Source organism: Amphiprion ocellaris, chromosome 12, assembly GCF_022539595.1.
Source record: "Amphiprion ocellaris isolate individual 3 ecotype Okinawa chromosome 12, ASM2253959v1, whole genome shotgun sequence".
NCBI classification, from domain to species: domain Eukaryota; kingdom Metazoa; phylum Chordata; class Actinopteri; family Pomacentridae; genus Amphiprion; species Amphiprion ocellaris.
In genome coordinates, this window is record NC_072777.1 from 18,866,288 (window position 1) to 18,889,297 (window position 23,010).

General features: G+C 39.9%; 1 protein-coding gene across 6 annotated transcripts in view; it reads right to left on the minus strand.

Moving 5' to 3' along the window:
* sipa1l1 (signal-induced proliferation-associated 1 like 1) overlaps window positions 1–23,010 on the minus strand; it is a 96,028-nt gene that overhangs the window by 64,298 nt on the left and 8,720 nt on the right. For 5 of the 6 annotated variants that reach the window (XM_035948823.2, XM_035948821.2, XM_035948822.2 and 2 more), the window contains one exon: window positions 3,209–3,277. The exons of the other annotated variant lie outside the window; for it this stretch is intronic. The gene's annotated coding sequence lies outside the window, so the exon portion shown is untranslated. The remainder of the gene's footprint in view (window positions 1–3,208; window positions 3,278–23,010) is intronic. 6 annotated transcript variants of the gene reach the window in all.

A 23,010-nucleotide genomic window follows, 5' to 3' on the forward strand; every position in this document is an offset into this window, starting at 1 on the left:
CAAAGACTGGGTATACAGATGACAGAACTAGGAGGAAGATTTCCTTTTTAGAGAACAGAGAAAAAGTGAAAGGAAGATAAAGACAAAGGCAAAACAAGTCAGAGGTGCTAAGGATCTAGTCTTGAATGGTAAATCAGTCTTAGGTCAAGGCTACCTTTTCAGATACTGTGAACCCATGTGTTAAGGAGAGGAGATCTTTCTTTTCTGTAAATTTCAATGGCAGATATTGTTTGAATGTTCAAAACATTCCAAAAACGTAAACCTCGCAAGACCAACTACTGATTTCCCTTTTATAAGGCATTCTTATTGTAGATAAAAGGCATGTTACAGTCATTAGGCTTGGCCATAAAACAAAACCCAATATAACAAAAAGAGCCAGTGATTGAGAAAAATGTGTACTTAGGTGAGATTCTTTTAGGAGACAGCTTCACAATACAAATCATGCTGTGGGATACTGGATTCAGACAAAGCCTTAGCTCAAGTTGCAGGTCATAAAATAGACAATGTCCAGATGTCTGGCAAGATGCACCAGAACGCAGAAGAGGATTTAAGGAGTTCTCTTCCCTGTCAGCTACTAATGGTAATAGGTCCTCTTAGAGAGGAATGAAAACCTTGCAGTGTTGGGGCTCATCTGTTTAAATAGCTTTGGACAAATATGTAGACCTATGGCACTGACCGGAAAGCTACATTAGGCTTTTCTATATCAATTTTAAAAAATCAATATAGGTCTTTTCATGGAATTTTTTGATACACAACTGAAAATATTTGAGCCATGTGAATATTTCAAGACATGTTTTTATCAAACATTCACTATTTTTGATGGTCTATTTAACCAGACATTAAGAGACTTTAGCATAACCATCTTTAAATTCTGCATTTTTTACAAAGATGGTGGAAAGATTGAGCTTTCATGAGGCTCCTCACTTGCCAGGAGTTCAGCATCATAATTTTACTATAGCAGCTTCTTCAAAAGATTTTGAAGGACTCAGATGACATGAAAGATTGAAAATAACAATTCTCACAATAAGATACTTTTTGTTGGTCTGGTCTAATCATTAAGCCTGATGAAATTCTGCGCCTGCTACAATAAAGACAAGAGGAAATTTATGATTCTGACTGCTGCCTTTTGTATTCTTTCACAAAAGAATTAATGTGATATAAATCAGGCTGGACCAAAATATCTTGCAAAAAAATTGTACTGTAACCCATAACTTACACCTATTAAGACACAAATTCAAGTGTTGCCACGTGTGCTATTAGGCTCTCACTTCTTGTCTACTTGAGAAGAAGCATTGAACCTGGAAGAGTAATTAACACCTGTTAAGTAGTTCTCATGTAACCTTCTCTACCTTTGCCTTGGCTATAATTTTCAGCTGGCAATGATTTACAAATACTAACATTGTGAAAAGAAAATCTGCAACACATTGATGTACAAGCGACACCTTTTTAATAGCTCATAAAAAAATAGCAACCTCATACACCACACTAAGTGAATGCCCCACATTACTGAGTTAGACAAATAAGTGTGGGGTAGGCCTTGGTAGATAGAAGGAAGAAACACACAGTTTAAGTGTACTTGCAGAAACTCAGTGTAACAAATTCTCTGCCGATTTTCCAAAGACATTTCAAAGTCACTACAAGCCTGCATAAGCTGCTTTGTTCCTTTGCCACCTATCCTCACTTTCTGCTCACTCTAACCCTATCTTTACTGTTTTGGCCACAGCTCTCTATCAAGTCTCAGCTGCCTGCTTTTCACATTCCTCAGTCGGGACATAAGCCTCGGTTTTCCTCTCCCACACTCTCCAACCATTTGGAAAACTGGGAGACCGGCTGGCAGAGTCTCTGTATCAAATCCATTTGTCAGTTTAACCTTCCTCAGAGTGGAGGCTGGATTAGCTATTGCTACTCAGCAAACCTGGTGTGCATGTTTGCTTGCACTGACTTCCAGCGAGGTTTGATGGGACAAGTTTTCATGAAGCTCCTCACTTGCCAGGAGTTCACCCAAAGGTCACAAATGCTTCTGATTTATAATCATTATGGTCCTCAAAAGTGTGTGCTTATAACCGATGACAGGTAAGAAAATGAAGGACGAGAAACTTAAGAGAAAATTAAAATTAATCACAAGAGTATTGAGGAGACAACAGTGAAGTGTTATGGCAGCAATGTGATTGTTTTTTGGCTAAATGTCACTGTGAAAAACACAAAGGAGGAAAAGAAAAGAAAAAGAAGCAACTGTGTCTGTTTGAAAGTATCTGGGAATTATCTGCACAGTGGAGAATTGAGAAAATGTGGCGAGAAAGAAAAGCATGACCAAAGTAGCAGATCTGCTGTTACTATTGTAAATCACACCAGGGCTGAAGTCTATAAGCAGGAGAGATGGTGAGCAAAGCAAAGTGGAGAGGGTAAGGCAAGAAAAGTGTTATTAAAAAAAACAGGCTAAATCAGAGTACAAAGATAGGTTTAAGGCCAAACTGAGTTCTACACAGATAAAAATATAAAAAGACAAAGTGAAACAAAAAAGCAAATGTTCCAAAGTCCCAACATGAGTTCACAAGTGCAACTGTAAAACCATTTTCCTTCTCTCTACTTACCCCCATCTTCAGATCGTTGTGTCCGAGTGCTTTCTGTGTCTCAAAAAGCCAGCTGTGACTGATGCAGAGCATGGAAGTCTTAATGTTAAATTCTTATGGTAAAAGCTGTACTTTAAAAAACTAACTGTTCAGTGCCTCTGCTTAACCACAATGTGGTAAATTACAAGCTTCTACAGTTAAGTGTAAGTGTGTGTAGGTCTGTGTGGTGCCTATTGGGATCCAACAGTGTGGTAAAACACTGATAATGAAAGCTATAAACCGCTACCACATCCCCAACCTCAAAGCTCATAAAACTCCAGCCCACAAAAGCCAGACAGTAAAATCATGCTGTTTTCTGTGTTATTTCCTTCGATCTTTTCTTGTATATACTTGTGTTTCCAGCATAAACAACAGCAGGGTAGCCATGGAAGCCAAGTCACCATAAAGGCTCTTGCCCATATGGTTAGTGTTAGTCTGCTATATGGAAGTTTACCAATCAGACACATAAAATCTCCTAAACAAAGCTTAGAAAAATGCAGCTCTAACATTAAGGTAAATAAAATAAAAAAGAGAGAGAAAAGACAGTGTACACTAACACTTTTAAACCTGACATCGGAAGACTCAACCCCAGTACTTACAGCAATTAGCACCGAGTCTTGTTCTCTCTCTCTCTCTCTTCTCTTTGTGGTGCTGATACTCTGGGCAATCTGAAAGCACCAAACAAAAAGACAGGTAGCATCAATACAGGCAAAATCAAAAACATTGTCTGACAAGGTCTTTGGGTGTTGGAGGATAGCTTAAATTAACTGATCAGTCTAAAACGGGAGAGTAGTCAACTGTAAATGAAAGCATAAATAAATAGTGCTACACTTAAATTCTTGGTAGTGAATAACTAAACATTCCAAAAGCAGCAGTCAACTAAATAAATTCAAGCCAATTTTCCTTCATTCATTTTTAACAGAAAAAATGAATTTATTGCTAATTATGAATCTAATTCTGTCAATAGTAGTACACTTCATACTTCTTTACTGGGGGCCCTATAAAACTTCACATTATTTTTTAAATCCATCTATACACCGATCAGGAATAACATTATGACCATCAGCTTAATACTGTGTTGGTCCCTCTTTTGCTGCCAAAACAGCCCTGACCCATTGAGGCATGGACTCCACTAGACTCCTGAAGGTGTGCCGTGGTATCTGGCACCAAGATGTTAGCAGCAGATCCTTTAAGTCCTGGAAGTTGCGAGGTGGGGCCTCCATGGATTGGACTTGTTTGCCCAGCATGTCCCACAGATGCTCGACTGGATTGAGATCTGGGGAATTTGGAGGCCAAGTCAACACCTCAAACTCGTTGATGTGCTCCTCAAACCATTTTTGCTTTGTGGCACGGCACTGTCCTGCTGAAAGAGACCACAGCCGTCAGGGAATACCGTTTGCTTGAAAGGGTGTACATGGTCTGCAACAATGCTTTGGGTAGGTGGTACGTGTCAAAGTAAGATCCATATGGATAGCAGGATCCAAGGTTTCCCAGCAGAACATTGCCCAAAGCATCACACTGCCTCCACTGGCTGGCATTCTTCCCATAGTGCATCCTGGTGCCATGTGTTCCCCAGGTAAGCGACGCACATGCATCTGCCCATCCACGTGATGTAAAAGAAAATGTGATTCATCAGGCCAGGCCACCTTCTTTCACTGCTCTGTGGTCCAGTTCTGATGCTCACGTGTCCATTGTTGGTGCTTTCGGCGGTGCACAGGGGTCAGCATGGGCACTCTAACTGGTCAGGCCTGACTGCAGTGCACTGTGTATTCTGACACATTTCTATCAAAACCTGCATAATTTTTTTCAGCAATTTGAGCAACAGTCACTGTTCTGTTGAATCGGACCACACAGGCCAGCCTTCACTCCCCACACACATCAATGAGCCTTGGCCGCTTATGATCCTGTCGCCGGTTCACCACTGTGCCTTCCTTGGACCACTTTTGATAGATACTGACCACTGCAGACCAGGAACACCCCACAAGAGCTGCAGTTTTGGAGATGCTCTGACCCAGTCCTCTAGCCATCACAATTTGGCCCTTGTCAAACTGGCTCAAATCCTTATGCTTGCTCATTTTTCCTGCTTCACATCAACTTCTAGGACAAAATGTTCACTTGCTGCCTAACATTTCCACACAGATGCCATGATGAAGAGATAATCAGTGTTATTCACTTCACCTGTCAGTGGTCATAATGTTATGCCTGATCGGCATATATTGCATAAACGCAATGTCTAATTCCAAAAGGTATCTAAAAGTGAATTTTAGTGTGAAACAAAATCAACATCTTAAATAATCATCATCTAGCATATGCAAAAAAAAACATGTTTTTCGCCTTACATATGAACAATATAAAAAGACAACTTTTAACAGATAACTAAAGTACAGTGATGTCACGTACTTACTAACAGGTGGATTTTTATCACGTATCACAACAATTCTGTCTGATAGCCACACAGTAGTGATCCCCATCTATGTATTTATGCACAATTTGTTCCTTTCAACAAGACACAATGGCAGGCTTATATCAGTGAGGCTTAGCCAGCTGAGAAGAAAGTGCCTGTGAGGCCATCGGTCACAAGGCGATGAGCCAGATTGACAAGTGCATGTTTAATGGCCGTGAGAAACGGTGTCCAGGGGTTCTTTGGTAATAGTTATAAGCGAAAGTAAGAGAGGAGGATAAGGCTGCAGACAGCAAGTCCTGTGACACTTTGACAGATGTGAGGTTTGGCACCTCCCAAAGCAGTACAACAGAGAAAAGGCCTTAGAATAATAGGCCGACCACTAAGCTTTCTGTGCATTGCCCTCAGCCCCACAGCTCAAAACCAAAGAAAGGGTCAGGCCGTTGCTTGACTACAGGCATCTGGGGCTTTTCATGGCAAAACAAAACATTTAAGTGCAGGCACTGCTCTACTAGTATTTTGTCTCTACTTTTATCCCTTCTAGAGATCAAATATATTTTCCTTTCCTTTTTCACATTTCCCTACGTAAATTCACAATTTTCTCATATGATTCTTCCTATCCCTCCCAGTCTCTACCATCCTGCCATATATGTACCATGTCTTGGTGCTGTCAATTTCTCACCTTCCCCTGATGGGGTTTTTTGTAAACCTTTGGTGTGCATTAGGGCTGCCACAAACAACGAATCGAAGAATCGCCTGAGCACGATACGTCATCAAAAGCAGAAGTGAGCGCGCAATGCAACAGAAATCACCATCCGAGCAGAGCGCGGAACACACACGGACATCCGCGCTGTATCATGTGTATATACTATATGCACGATACAGTGCGGAAGTCCATGCGTGTTCCGCGTTCCACTCAGACGGTGATTTCTGTTGCATTGCGCGCTCACTTCCGCTTTTGATGACGTATTGTGCTCAGGTGATTCGTCGATTCGTCGTTTGTGGGAGCCCTAGTGTGCATCTCCATTTTCCTTTTCTGTTCAGCTTTCTATTTATCATACACATTTGAGAGGTGAGACAGAAATGCAAGGAAGGCTTTGGGTGCAGTCACACAGTGCCAGAGGGAACGTGCTATCTATTTGCGCAACAAACCCAGAAAGTGCCTGCTGATCTCCAACATGCTCCCATCTAACTTTGTCACAAGGGCCAAAAGTGGTAGAAGTTGGATGAGCCTCAGTGAAGGGAAAATTACAGAAAAGGAGTTATGGTTGAGTGTTTTCAGGCAGTGCCTCAGGAATGTCTGGGTGATCTTCACTTTTTTTCTCTTATATGTAGTGCATTCAAGGTAAAGGTGTTAGTGTGTTTATTCTCAAATTCCAATATCTTGCACTGACACTGGCATGACAGAAATGTGATAACCTACAAGCACTTTTAATTTCTCCAGTTACAATATCATCAATATGACAGACACGCCAGAGATACATACATAAATTTTTCACAGAGGACGATCATGTCTACTAATCATCAAGACATGAACTTCCTATTTTTTAACTTTGGAAAATTTTGATACAACATAACACCAACTGCACTACAACATAAAGAACAGTCGGTTAGAGCTGCTTGCATTTCAGAGGTTACAGTCCTTTAATGACTAATGTCTACAGAGGAGTGAGGTGGTTTTGTATGGGTGTCAACCAGTGTTTCCTCTAGGATTTTTTTTCAGCAGTGGCGGCAGGCTCTCTGGGGAGCCGTGGCAGTGTAAACAAATGACATTTCACTGCAGATTTTACTTTTACAACTTATTTATTGACTGGCCAGTTGAAAATAGCTTTTTAACGGCTGAATGTAAAAATTAAAAATAAAATAAATCAAATCATTTGCACAAGCTCATCTGAAAATGCAGTCAGCAGTTACATCATGGCGTGTAGATATTAGCTTAATGCTATCAATTAGTTTACTCACATTATTGACACTGAGTTGGTACCGGGCCCAATTAACTTAAGCTAGATATGTTACGGAACATTAACTGACCATCAATATTTTGTGAATGTCTATTTAACTTGAAAAATCTATTATGAGTTATCTTAAGCTAATAACTTTTCTCCCATAAGTCGCTACCCTATTTTCCAAGATGAAACTCCTCTGACTCTCTGACCTGGTGTCTGGGCGCTTGACGCGACGCGCTCTCGCAACTAATTAACGTCGTATTAACCCGACGTATCAGAGTAGATACCGAGCGAGATAGTTATCTGTAGTTTACCTTAGTACTCACGAGTACCCGACACAGTGCAGGACTCTGCTGTGGAAGTGCAGACATGCGGCGTTGGTGTATTTGCGACAATTAAAAAAAAAAAGAAAAGAAATTTGAAGGAGCGGCGGCTAGGATTTAGGAATGGCGGCCCACCACTGCTGAATGAATGTAGAGGAAACACTGGTGTCAACCACTCTTTCTTCAAAATACATTTCCAATAAATAGTACAGACAAGGAAACATTGGTTTGTCCTTACGTCTAGATGTGATTTGGTTATGCAAGATACAGAATTCAAGTTAAAAGATAGATGTCTCTTACTTTAATTGCAGTGATCTAAGTGGGCAATGTGATGAGCTTTTAATGACAGATTGTGATACAGAATTTTTAAATGGAGCTTGCAGGTTGATAGGACCCTTCCTGCAAGACACCTGTGGCATATTATTCAGTCTTTCTTCATGCTTTATGCTACTTGCATAATCTACTAAGAAAAACAGATCAGTCAACTGGGGAAATTAACACTAACTTGATTTTTACATAAGTTCTTGTCCACAATCATTCAGTGACACACTGCCAACACGAGGGAAGAAAACTGTGAGCATTGGTACTAACTAATGTCAACTGTCCCGTTCTATAGAACATAATGAAAGCATATTACATAATAGTGCATCACTCCACTGAAGACCAGCTGTAGGGATAAGAAGGTGCTGTAGGAAGAGGCTTTATTTGCTTAAAAAAAAAAAAGAAAGAAAAATGGCTTCTAATTATTGCTGTTGGAACCTTGCATTATCATTACACGCCAAGGTTTCTGACAACACAACAACTGTGCTGCCATGGCAACAGTGTGAAAAGAGAGATGTTGGTTGCAGTTTCATGTTTTGCCCATTTCAATTTGCCTTTGATCTATGCTGACTACACGTGATCTATGTGTTCAATGTCAATCAGTTCATTGACCTGTATTCTAATTTTGACTATACTCTGATGTGTGCAGGTGGACACATCAGTCAGCTCCGCTGGCACTTCTTCATCCATGGGCTAAACAACATAACACAGCTGGGTTCATCTGATATTATGTAACCCAGCACCACCCCCACAGGCCTTGTTCATACCACCCCTCTCCTCCTACTCCACCTCCCTCTAGTGTACTATTGGCTATTTGCAGAAATATAGGTGCACAGTGAGACGAGCATTGCAGTACTGACACAGCTTGTGGGGATGTTTGTGAAAGGCTTTGGAAAACTCAAAATGTTTAAGATGAAATTTGTGCATAGAGAATACTGTCCAAAGTCAAGTCAGACAACATCAGGCAAACGCCTTACTGTGTTCATTATCTTTTGTACAATTTTGAATCTTTGAATTCATTTAGCTGAACAAAACACAAGGTTGCCTGCGCAGAGTATATACTCCCTTTAGGTGTGATTCTGTACAGTTACAGTTACAGATGAAAGATTTGTCATTATGTGGCACTGCATATTTGGCTTTAAATTCCTAAAATAGATTATTACATTTCATTGTTGATTACATGACATATTCTGCCTTTACTTCTTAGAAACCAATTTTGATACTACGCAATACTCGCCAAAAGTGGAACTGCACCCGTTGCCTGGCAACATTAGCTTACTGAGTCTCATGTAAGGAAGCAATGAGAACCACTGGTGCTTTGAGCTACAAACCCCTAGATACATTTCTCATCTTGGGTACAGACTGTGATGTCCAACTACAATCAAGCTACTCAAGTCAGCTGATAGTCATTTGTAGCTTTCCCATGATTTCCCACGACCATCAATACAATCCCACACAAAAGTCCAAACTTTAAATTTGAATTCAAAGAGCAGCAGTGCAATAGCAGTAGTCCATTTATCATCTTGTGAAATCCTGTTGAACTCACTGGCCGCAATGTACAACCCAGACAGAAAAAGGACACTATTAAGAAAGAGGACAGGCTGAAGTAAATCTTTAATTTAATTTCTTTTCTTTAACTGCAGCCATTTTCCCCAAAGTTTAAGGGATATTCAGGGGATTCAAGCAGTCATTTCATTAAATACATCCCTGTGGGCCCATACTGAAGATGATGTACTTCCTAACTGCCTTGCTATCATTAGAAAGTACCACTAGGGTAGTCAACTCTATGATACGCTAGTTAATGAAAAACATCAGCCTCACATCAACAAACCACTGATCGAGCGTTTCTCCTCACAGCTGATGAGCCCAGCAGAGACATTAGCTACAAGTTGCCAGAATGTCACTGGAATGGATCAAAGCACTACACACGTGGACAAAATTGTTGGTACCCCTCGGTTAATGAAAGAAAAACCCACAATGGTCACAGAAATAATTTGAATCTGACAAAAGTAATAATAAATAAAAATTTTATGAAAATTAACCACTGAAAACTAGACATTGCTTTTGAACTGTGGTTCAACAGAACTGTTTTAAAAAATACACTCATGAAACAGGCCTGGACAAAAATGATGGTACCTGTAACTTAATATCTTGTTGCACAAGCTTTTGAGGCAATCACTGCAATCAAACCATTTCTGTAACTGTCAATGAGACTTCTGCACCTCTCAGCAGGTATTTTGGTCCACTCCTCATGAGCAGACTGCTCCAGTTGTCTCAGGTTTGAAGGTTCCTTCTCCAGACGGCATGTTTCAGCTCCTTCCACAGATGTTCAATAGGATTTAGATCAGGGCTCATAGAAGGCTACTTCAGAATAGTCCAGTGTTTTCCTCTTAGCCATTCTTGGCTGTTTTTAGCTGTGTGTGTTTTGGGTCATTATCCTGTTGCAAGACCCATGACCTGTGACTGAGACCAAGCTTTCTGACACTGGGCAGCACATTTCTCTCTTGAATACCTTGATAGTCATGAGATTTCATTGTACCCTGCACAGATTCCAGACACCCTGTGCCAGATGCAGCAAAGCAGCCCCACAACATAACAGAGCCTCCTCCATGTTTCACAGTAGGGACAGTGTTCTTTTCTTGATATGCTTCATTTTTGCATCTGTGAACATAGAGCTGATGTGCCTTGCCAAAAAGTTCCAGTTTTGTCTCATCTGTCCATAGAACATTCTCCCAGAAGCTTTGTGGCTTGTCAGCATGCAGTTTGGCAAATTCCAGTCTGGCTTTTTTATGATTTGTTTTCAACAATGGTGTCCTCCTTGGTTGTCTCCCATGAAGTCCACTTTGGCTCAAACAATGATGGATGGTGCAATCTGACACTGATGTACCTTGACCTTGGAGTTCACCTTTAATGTCTTTAGAGGTTGTTCTGGGCTCTTTTGTAAACATTCGTATTATCTGTCTCTTCCATTTGTCATCAATTTTCCTCCTGCGGCCACATCCAGGGAGGTTGGCTACAGTCCCATGGATCTTAAATTTCTGAATAATATGTGCAACTGTAGTCACAGGAACATCAAGCTGCTTGGAGATGGTCTTATAGCCTTTACCTTTAACATGCTTCTCTATAATTTTCCTTCTAATCTCCTGAGACAACTCTCTCCTTGGCTTCCTCTGGTCCATGTTTAGTGTGATACACACCATGTCACCAAACAGCACAGTGACTACTTGTAACCCTATAAATAGGCCGACTGACTGATTCCAAGTTTGTAGACACCTGTGATGCTAATTAGAGGACACACCTTGATTGAACATGTCTCTATGGTCACATTATTTTCAGTCTTTTCTAGGGGTACCATCATTTTTGTCCAGGCCTGTTTCATGAGTTTATTTTTTAAAATAATTGTTGAACCACGGTTCAAAAACAATGTCTGATTTTCATTGATTAATTTTCATAGAATTTTTATTTATTATTACTTTTGTCAGATTCAAATTATTTCTGTGACCACTGTGGGTTTTTCTTTCATTAACCGAGGGGTACCAACAATTTTGTCCGTGTGTATGTGGTAAATTGCCTCCGATGACCATTTAAAGCACTCTAACACCATAGAGCAGCCCACTCAATTTTAGTGACTGGGTTACAAGGTATTCACTTATGATGAAAAGGAGAGATGCAGAGGAAAAGTGTGACAGGAGTAAAGTACTGTTTGTGCTAGACAGGTTTTCTGGCAGACAAGGTTACTATCACTTGCTCCCTCAGTCGGGAGTATTTCCCGGATTACTGAAGGATGACAGAAAGTTACTGAGGTCTGTACTTCAAAGACAAAAAAAAAGCTGGTTTGGTGAAAGTTTGAAGAAAAAAAATAAGAATCGGGGGAAATTAAAGAAATTACCCTAGACATGTTCATTATAGAGAAACAAATGACAAAATGCCCAATCACAACACCTTTGAGAGCAAGATGACATCTTCAAAATGCTTGTTTTGTCTGGCTAATGGAATCGGGTATCTGTTGTATTTCAGCGATTTTGATATTTTGAGGTGGTTAGTGTTACTACAACAGTAAAATCCTGGATTTACATTAATGCATGAGTAATAATGATCTAATGATATAACATACTATAATTTGGTAACAGTAACAGACTATTTGTTTAACATTACCATTATTTTTAATGGGACAGAACATTTTCCTGAATATACTCACACACAAACAGCATACAACCATAGCATTTTCCAGTAGTACACTGTGATATCAGTACTTTTACTTAGGTAAATAATCTGACTACTTCCTTCACCACTTACATCTCGGTCTATATAAATAAATATAGTTACTATGTTGTTTGAAAAGAGAGGTTACACAGCCACAGCCTGAATGCACATCCTCTTTATAGAAGGTGGTGACGTAGAGTAGTGGGTTTGTTGTGTGAAGTGACAGTCTCCTGGTGTGTGAGAGTACCAGCAAGTTGCCGCAGTGACAGTTTACTATGGTGTCTTTCTGCATCGTTCATGGCAGAGTGGTGTGAAACATCACTTATCCTGAACGTCAGCAGAAACTCAAAGCTATATAAAGTAATCATAACTGTCGTGACAGTGGTTCCTTTGGGGTTTGCTGGGATACTTCGGGGTTTGCTTCAGCTGTTTTACGATAATGTAGTGGAGTCCACTCCCATCCCTGTAAAGCCAAGTGTAGCAACATCACACAATTTGTGCTGTACATCTACTAAACAAGCATTTCAACAATGGTTAAGTAGGTTAACTTAGAATAAATTAGAACTGGTTCTAAATTGGAACTGCTTCTCAATATCCAACCGTACTAAATGTATATTAAATTTAATATCATGTATGTCAAAAAGGAGAAAAACCTCACATCTGAAATGTTGGAACCAGAGAACCTTCTGCACTTTTGCTTTAAAAATGACTGGACTGATAAGACAACGGACTGTTTCAATCATTTATGAAAAATTGAATTTGATGGCCTGAGTCTCTCAAATCCGAGAATTTGTTGCTTTTCTTTCTTGACATTATAGTGAATTAAATATTCTGCTCTGGACACAAAAACACATCTGATGATTTCATCTTGGGCTGAAGCTTATTTTCATGGGTATTTTCACACAGTTTCCTGATGCTGTCTACCCAAAACAACTGACTGAAACATAATTCTCATGTAAATTAATCAAAGACATGTACCATCCACTGAAGCCCAAAATACTCTTTACAGCATTAAACAAAAGACAAGAATCACAACACACTCATTCCTCAGTCTGTAAACTAAAAGAAAATGTAATTTATGCTTTCCTTTCCAAAGACTCACAATCTGAGCAAAGGTTCACACTTTAACCTACTGAGGGTCACCAAGGTCAGGCCTGCATTTACAAAATGACACTTGGAACAAAGCCCATTGGAGCTGGTTTCTCTCGCTCTAGTGTGTGAAGCCCTACACTTCAAATCCCGCTTGTCCAAATAATCATTAACTAGTTCAGCCCTGGGTAAATATTTTAAGAACTTTTGTAAACTGGAAGGTAAATACAACCTCAGTTACAGAGACATAAAAACATGCATACACTGGGTTGTGGGACATGCAGATTCATTGCTTTTTGGAAACGATGAGGTCATTCCTATTGTGTTCACATAGCATTCTCACACATTTCTCTGTGTGCCATTGTAGGTAGAAGTCTCTGCTAAACTCGTGATGGATGAACCTAGTAAAAGAATGATGCCACTAAACCACAGTTTTCTGTACAAAGCCATGAAGCTAAAATTTATCTGCTGAAGAATGGAAACTTCATTCTGACCTGCAAGGCAATCACCTTACAGACCAAAACACTCCCTTTCTTGGATAAGCAAAGTGATCTGTGAGGTTGCAATGAGCACTACAGATCATGACAGGCTACTTTCCTGTTTTGGCTTTTGCTTCCACCACCTGCAAGCCAGATGCTCTAAGCCTGTGCATTGTGACTTATTTTTCTAGATTAGAAGTTAATTGTCTGCAAGTCCACTTAAGCAAGTCCAATCTTCTACCTTACTCTATGTCTGCCTGTGGAGTAAGCAGTGGAATAAAAAAATATATATATATACTAAAACAATAAAAGATACAAAAAACAAAAAAGTCAAGAGAGTAGCTTGGCCCTGTTTCTCACACTATGCGATTTGTTCTTTGGAGTTGAGCTTTTGAGTGTATGGCTTTTGGCTAGATATAACATGCCACATTAGGATATCATCTTTGTAACTTGGAATCGGTATTTTTTTAAAGCATTTTACAGACTAAAAAATGAATCAGAAAATAAATAATTGACAAATGATAACAAAACAGCAAAACAATGAAAATAATCGTATGTTGAAGCCTGACATATAATTGCTACAAAACTGTCACCACATCCAATTCCCAACAAGTGACAGTGAGGAATGCACCACTATCATCATCATCTGCAATTTCGTACATGGATCTGTAAAGCAGGAAGAGTGTTAAAAGGTTCAGCCAAAAGCTTCTGCTTTCAGTACATCAAGATGGATTTGTGTGTTTACCACTCCTGGCACACAATCCAGGACCTCCTTGGAACCAGCAAAGATCTGCAAGATGTATTTCATTATAGGGCTCTTTTCTTCATAGCACAATGACTCAGTAGAGGAGCTTCATTTACTTTTCCTACTGATATAGAGATGGATGTAGCATTGTTTTCCTTTGATCATTTACCAAATACAGATATTTACAAGTCAACATCTACTTTGTCTTAAATTGATTATGTTCATTTTGTTGTTTCTTACTTTAGAATAGTGTTATTTTATAACCGACAACTGAGTTGTCGGTTATAAGATGGCATGTTTCAAGATGGCATGTTTCAACCACGTCTACAGTCTTCCCCAGAACGTCATCACACATCAGAAGACACTCCAAAGGAAGACTATAATGTTATTCTACTCTGTCTTGTTTTGGCTGTTTGCTGAATAGATAAGTATCGTGCACATAAAACCACCAAGCATCCTTAATCCAAAAAGTAGCTTGTACAACACAGCAAGCTGAGATCTAGAACATAGGAGATAGCAGTTAGTTGGTAAGTGTTTTTGGAACTTTGGTTGTTGATTTTGATTAAAACTTGATGTCAGGTAGTAGTCAGACTTTGTTTGCGGAGAGCACTTCCTGGTTTCACTCTGTGTTTCAATAGGTGGGTCGTTCACTCTATTGCTACCTGGCTGAAAATCTGAAAGGGGCGGGTTCATCAATAACACTTCCTGGTATTTAAACACACATACTACACTGTAGCGTCAGCCCTCATTATTTGACTACTGAATTGGGTAAAGACCTGCGAGTCTACCTGTGCAAGTCCACCAAGCAAGAACACTGACAGGATCGTCTTTTCCTTCTATTTATACATGTATTCTGTCTCTCCTACAGTGTGCTACAATATCATCCCTCTTATCCAAGGCTTTCGGAAAAAAAAGGCATCTGCTGCAAAAAAACGCAACCCTGCAAACTTCCACTCCTACACAAAAGCCACTACTACTGGTATCTCCTTCAACCTTGGCCTACAAAATTGCCAGTCGGCTGTAAACAAAACAGAATTAATACAAACACTGGTTAATTCTTTGGATAGCCAGGTACTAGCCCTGGCTGAAACCTGGATCCATCCAGAACACACTGCCACACCAGTTGCTCTCTCTGCTGACTCCATCTTCTCCCACACACCCCGTGCTGCTGGATGGGGAGGCGGTACAGGAGTCCTCACTTCCAAAAAATGCAAGTTCACTAAGTTCTCTCTGTCAAACAACAACTCCACATTTGAATACCATGTAATCAGTGTCACTGCACTGGTTAAGCTATTTGTTGTTGTCATGTATTGCCCTCCATGGTGTCACCTGGGTAACTTTGTAATTTAACTGGACATGTTACTCTCTGTCATTCAGGACTATGACACACCACTTGTTCTCACAGGAGACATGAAGATTCACACAGGCAAAGCCCAAAGAACTAACTTTATGTCAGTTATGATATCATTTCACCTCAAGCAGAACTCTACCCCTCCCACATACAAAGCAGGACACTTTGTATGTGGCTTGGTTTTCTGCCAAAAATGCTCCACAACAAATCACCCCACTTCATCTGATAGACCACTATTTTATTCAGTTCCCTGTCTCCTTAACCGGAAGACTTTCCTGTTCTGCCGCAAGTGGTCTCCTTCCGCCACAATCTTTGGTCCCTCACACAGACCCAGCTTTCTGATGAGGTCTTGACCTCCATGCCTCCTCATAACATATTCTTCTCACTCCTGGTTGGCGAGGCCATAGACACTCTCTGTTTCTCACTAGGTTCCTCCCTGAACCATCTGCCCTGTAACATCAAAACCTGCTCATATCTCCGCCCTTGTCCATGGCTCACTGAAGTCACCAGAAAACAAAGGGTAAGGCTCAGAGCAGCAGAGAGAAAATGGTGTAAATCCAGAGAGCCCACCGTCCTCAGTGATGATCAAAATCTACTCACATTTTTCTCCTCCAGTTTAAAAACTGCTAAGACCAGGTTCTATCAGAACAAGATCTGTGGCACATCAGATGCTCAAAAAATATTTTAACCCACTCCTCCACCCACTCCACCCCCCCCACCCTCCACTCTGCTCACTGCAGACATGCTCACCTTATTCTTCACAAAGTCTCTGCAATCAGTAACCAGTTCTTTGAGTCTGACCAACTCACTGTACACCCCCCACCTAATAGGGCCACACTCTTCTCGTTCTCCCCTGACCGAGGAGTAAGTCTCTAAACTATTGCTGGACTCTCGTCTCACTACCTGTCGACCGGACCCAATACCATCCGACCTCTTACGAACCATTTCTCCATCGCTTAACCCTACAGTAACACACATCACCAACTCCTCACTTGATATGGGTGTGTTCCCCGCTACAATGAAGCAAGCTCGAGTCATGCCAACACTCAAAAAACCTATACTCGAACCAGCCCAGGTTGAAAACTACAGACCAGTTTCGCTCCTGCCCTTCTGGTCTAACATACTTGAGTGAACTGTCTTCAACCAAGTCTCTGTTTTCCTCTGTAAAAACAACCTGTATGACCTGAATCAATCTGGCTTTAAACAGGGTCAGTCCACCGAGACTGCACTCCTATCGGTAACAGAATCACTGTGTTTTGCTAGAGCTGCTGGACAGTCTTCAGTTCTATTACTGTTAGATCTGTCAGATGATTTTGACAAGGTTATCCACCAAATCCTCCTTTCCATACTCACTGAGCTTGGCATCTCAGGATCAGCCCTCCACTGGTTCATGTCCTACCTCCAACCTAGGGAGATACTTCATAGTATCCTGGAGGAGAGAAGGGTCCAAAGTGCACAGCCCATCCATAGGTGTTCCTCAAGTGTCAGGGCTCGGTCCCCTCCTCTTCTCAATATACACAACCTCACTTGGTGCAATAATCAACTCCTGTTGTTTCTCATACCATTGCTATGTTGATAATACCCAGCTCTTCCTGTGTCCACTGGACAACCACAGTCACTGCCCAGATTTCATCATGCCTTGCAGATATCACAGCATGGATGAAGAAAACACCACCTTCAAGTCAATCTTTCTGAGACTGAGCTTGTCATCCCAGCCAGTCCCTCTACACAACACGAAATCAACATCCAGCTTGAATCAACCCAACTCAAACCCATAAAGTCTGCCAGAAATCTAGGTGTCATGATCAATGACCAACTAACCTTCAAGGCTCATGTGGCCTCTGTTGCTCGGTCATGTTGATTTGTCCTGTACAATATCAGGAAGATCAGACCCTTCCTGTCTAAACCTGCAACACAATTCCTGATAAAGGCTCTCGTAATATCACACATTGACTACTGCAACTCCTTACTGGCAGGCCTCTCTTCATGCACAAACCTCTGCAGATGATCCAGAATGCAGCAACACATCTGGTTTCAACCAGCCAAAAACAGCACGTCACCCTACGGTTCATATCGCTTCACTGGCTTCCAGTTGCTGCCCGCATAAAATTCAAAACTCTGACACTTGCATTCAAAACTACAATGAAAACGGCTCCCTCCTACCTCAACCTTGTAATTCAGGTCTACACTCCCTACCGCTCACTACACTCAGCCAACAAAGAGCTCCTGATACAACCACCACAACAGGGCTGGTCAATAGCTAGACTGTTTTCCTCTGTGGTTCCCCAGTGATGAAACGAGTTACCAAATTCTGTCCATCTCCAGAGTCCCTCTCAGTCCTTCAAAAAAGACTAAAAACCTAGCTCTTCACTGAACACCTTTGTACTTGATAGAAACCAAAAAATTAAAAACAAATAAAATAAATAATTATAATAACAACAATAATAAATAATAATTCCTATTATGTCTGGACTGCACCACAGTTGTATCTTTGTCCTTTCATGTGACAAAAGACTCAGAGGACCAACAGCCAAAAGACATCAAGGACCACCACAACAGGGACAGAACCCTTAATGATGTGATCGACACAATTCTCCTGAAGAGCAAATCACGAACCAAATTATGATGGTCCAAGATATAAGATTGCCAGATTGATCAGCCCTAATCTTGAGTAGTGAACCATATCTCTGGCTGAAATATGTAAGTACCGTTCAAAAGTTTGGGGTCACTTAGAAATGTCCTTATTTTTGAAAGAAAAGCAGTTGTTTTTCAATGAAGATAACATTAACCAGAAATCAGTCTATACATTGCTAATGTGGTAAATAACTATTCTAGCTGGAAATGGCTGATTTTTCATGGAATATCTACATAGGGGTACAGAGGTCCAATTCCAGCAACTATTATGCCTGTGTTCTAATGGTACATTGTGTTAGCTAAAAGTGTTGAAAGGTTAACTGATGATTAGAAAACCCTTGCACAATTATGTTAGCACATGAATGAAAGTGTAAGTTTTCATGGAAAACATGAAATTGTCTGGGTAGCCTCATATTTTTTGAATGGTATGTTCTCCAGTAGCTCAACAATCACTACGTCTACTGTTACATAAGCTGCTGTAACAATGTAAATTTCCCCTGGAGTGGGGAGAAATAAAGAACTTTATCTTATCTTATCTTAACATAACTGCTCCTAAGTCATTTTACCAGAAACATCAAGATGTCCACAAGATTATCAGATTAGTTTGTTAAGGTTCAGTGGAGTATTGCAGCCAATAACTCAAACTGACTGTGAAATCACAGAGACCGTTAATTGCAGCACACTTAATGCATCAATTTTAATGTTGGGAAACAACTCAAAAGCTAGTTGACTTTAAAGCGGGGTTTTTCCCTCTGAACCACCTTTCCATGCTGTCGCACATCTGCAATGTGTGGTATGCTACAGAAATGATGAAATCCCTTATATCTTCTTCACGATAAAAAATTTGTCAGCTGGTTCTAAGCTCATTGATAGTATTCTACACTGCATGTAGTGTAGACTGCACATGATCAAAAAAGAAAACTTAATGCAAACAGATGACAACTTTTCCAACTTGAAGTATTAACAGTTTCCCTTACTTCAAAGAAGTGACTTCATCCTGCAGTATAGAACAATAACCAGGATATGTCTCCCTTTAATCCTGCACCACTCTTTCCCCTACTTGTGAGATTGTCATCAATGGAGGCTTCGCTACAATGGCACACGAGAAAAGCATGGGTCACTTAAGGAAATTACATTTTGCATCTTAAGTGTCCTCTACATACATCAGTATTTAACTAGATCTAATGAACGCCATAAAGTTAGATATCAGGTAATTTTCCAGAATCAAATCTTGTCAGGATCTAATTGTTACCCAATTGAAAAGTGAAACTTCAAACTACATTTTTCTCCATATCAGGAAGCTCTGGGGAAGGCAGATTATACTAATCCTGCATCAATACATTCATTAGTAATTCAAGAGAATGATCATATTTTGGTGTGCTTTCCTCCTTTTCCTTTGATATCAATGCACTGAAGCAGCCTCTTTGGCCAGCTTGGACTCGCAAACTTAACCGTGTGCATTATGTAATCGAGTATGCTCCAATTTTAGAACTTTTAGCAGCGTAATTTAAGCATCAAATTGAGTGGGTTATAATTCCATCAGAATGCTTGGATAAAAACCATATCCCGTGAGGATGGGTCAAATGTCCCAGGGGGTTATGGGTGACAAAACATTAGCTACACTTGTTGTTTGGTACTGGACATAATGTTAGACCAGTGAAAAATTAGAAGATTTGCAATAAACAGCATATTTCCAGAATACTATTTGGAAGAATTGCGAAGTTTAACAACATTAAGTTTGGTAAGTCTAAGCCTTGTGTTACAAGACCACCTTATTATGCTAGAAAGTGTCTAAAACAGGGGCGTCAATCGTACGGCTTGTGGGCCAGAATTGGCCCACCAGAGAGTCCAATCCGGCCCGGGGTATGAATTTACCAAATGAGAAGAATTTATGAAAGACATTAACTGCATTATTTTTTTTATTTGTCCACCGAGGGCGCACTGTTTCAGTAAGAGTAGTGGACAAAAAACAACATTCTTTGCACCTTTGTGACCTGAGGTCTAGTATGTAGTGGATTAAACGAATCCTCGATTCAGAGAATGCTGCCTCGAGGAATTTTAGTAATCGATTTACTCAAATAACTCGAGGAATAGCTTCAGCCCTAATGTATATTACAAATAATTTCTAGATATTGCCAAGCTGTTCTAGTCATAATGTCCAGTGTGACATTTTTTTCTTTGTAGATCCACTGTGATGTTTAAGTTGCAATGTGCATGTATAAATCAAACTGGAACATACTATTGTTGAAACTGCACGTGTTTAACTCAAATTTCAGGTTGTTCATAATATGATGTTTGTAAAAGGAAAATTCAATATATGTGAACATCTTAATAATGTATTTGTACTCTTTGCACTAAAACAAAGAGATAAATCAGGAGTTCTCGTTATTTATTGATTATTATGCTATTATTTTATTGGTCCGGCCCACTTCAGCTCAAATTGTGCTGTATGTGGCCTCTGAATTAAAATGAGTTACACAGCCCTGGTCTTAAATTATAAAAAATAATAAATAAAATTTTTAATTTAAAAAATGGTTGTATGAGCTTCCATTATGTACTTTTTCCAGTTTACTTTTTTCATTGGTGAAAATGGGATTCTAGTCAGGTAACAAAGTAACTAAGTTTTTCCACTGGACATCACAAAACTCGCTTGGCATACAGAGCTGATGGATTCAAAACTATATACAGAATTATTGGTGCACAAATATTAAAATAAGACAAGACATCTATCTGGATATAAGTTAAAAAATGTGTTTAAAGCACCACTTGTTTACCTAGCAATCCACATAGTGGCCCTTGCAGATTTAGATGAATGCCGAAATTTATGTCACACATAATATTGCAGATGTGAAAAGCATGAATTGGCCTTCAAAGATAGGACTCATACATTCCATTACAATCCTGGCCAGATAAACATCAATGGGTATTATCCTACTTGCCTACACAATGCCACATATTGAAACTAAAACTAGTATTAGGCAGCATCCACCTAAACAGCTAGTCAAGGGTTTTATAATCCTGGCATGTTTTAAAAACATGGAAGTAGAAATTTTCACTGATTGTTGTCAATATCCAGAACAGAGAATTGTAATGTGGTCTTCTACATATTGAAACTATCAGTCGAGTGGAGAATATTTTAACATAATGTAGTCTTTCTCTCGCTCATACACACAGCCTTCCTCTCTCACAGACACACAGATGCCATGCCCTTACTCACTTCTATCGCACTCTCACCTGAGACTTGTCTGCATCCCTTCATTTCTATTTACAGCTGTCCGTCTGACTCAAGCTACCAGCTGCATCATGACTAAGGTGTCTTCTATTCAAGTCCTCTCTCCTCTTCCTTTTGTTGGGTTCACTCCAGACTAATGCAAATATAATACACATTTGAAATTAAATTTGCATGACTGGCACTGAAACTATTTAACCTTTTTTCAGCTATTGTTGGTGGTCCCACAAATTGCCAAAGCTTCAAGCAAAACAAGTATGTGTCTAGGTGCTAGTCATGAATCCACGTGTACCAGCCAATTATAATCCAGATGTGTCTGTGACCATAGAGCAAAACTGTATAATCCCTCCATCTATTGGAAATCACCGGGGAACTCGATTTTAAACAGGAATTTCCAAGTTTTTATAACACCAACAACCATTTTTCATAAAGTGCAGTGTTTCCTCTAGGATTTTTTTCAGCAGCCACAGCAGGCTCTCTGGGGAGGCGTGGCAGCGTAAACAAATGACACTTGACTGCAAATTTTACTTGTACAACCTATTTTTTGAATGGCCAGTTGAAAATAGCGTTTTAAAGGCTGAATGTAAAAAAAATATATATATAAATAAATATTTGAACAAGCTCATCTGAAAATGCAGTCAGCAATGACATCATGGCATGTAGATATTAGCTTAATGCTCTCAATTAGTTTACTCATGTTAGCGACACTGAGTTGGCACCAGGCCCAATTAACTTAAGCTACCGATATGTTACGCAACGTTAGGTGGCCAGCAATATTTTGCAAATGTCTATTTAACTTGTAAAATCTATTATGAGTTATCTTAAGCTAATAGCTTTTCTCTGGTAAGTCGCTCCCCTATCGCTCCCCCTTTCAGAGATGACACTCCTCTGACTCTCGGACCTGGTGCCTGGGTGCTTGACGTGACGTCACTTTCAAGGCCGCGCTCTTGCGAGTAATTAATCAAAGAGTAGATAGTGAGCAAGATAGTTATCTGTAGTTTCCGTTAATACTCGCAAGTACAGGATCCAGTGCAGGACTCTGCTGTGAAGGTGGAGACATGTGGCGGTGGTGTATTTGCGACAATAAAATTAAAAAAATAAATAAATAAATCTGAAGGAGCGGTGGCTAGGATTTAGGAATGGCAGCCCGCCACTCCTAAATGAGTGTAGAGGAAGCACTGAAGTGACTCAAGACAACTCTTCACACATATGAAAACTGCACGAGGTGATGCTGTGCCCTTTTAGAACATTGGTGCAAAAATAAAGAGTGTCGCCTGTCTCTTTGAATTGCTGCTTCTGTTGTGTCCAATTGTGAAGTTAAATTAGTTTAGGTATTTCTGTTTCAGATTAATGTCATTGAAATACATGTGGTGGACACAAAAATTGATCCGTCAGTGTAAAATCATGCAATTTAACTGCAGCACACACTATTTTATCCAAAATGATTGCACAGTGGAACGAATTCCTCTCTAAAAGCATTTTTTTAAAAACTTAACATTAAAATCTAAACAAAGGGAGTATTTGTTGCAGGACTACTGCATTGTTTTAGTTAGGTGCACCTAATAAACTGCCAACTGAGTGTATATTCCAGCAAGGTTATATATTCAGTGTTCAGACAAATAGTCTAACCACTGTGTAACAATTTGCAAGTCCTGAAAAATATTAAACAAAACAACAAAA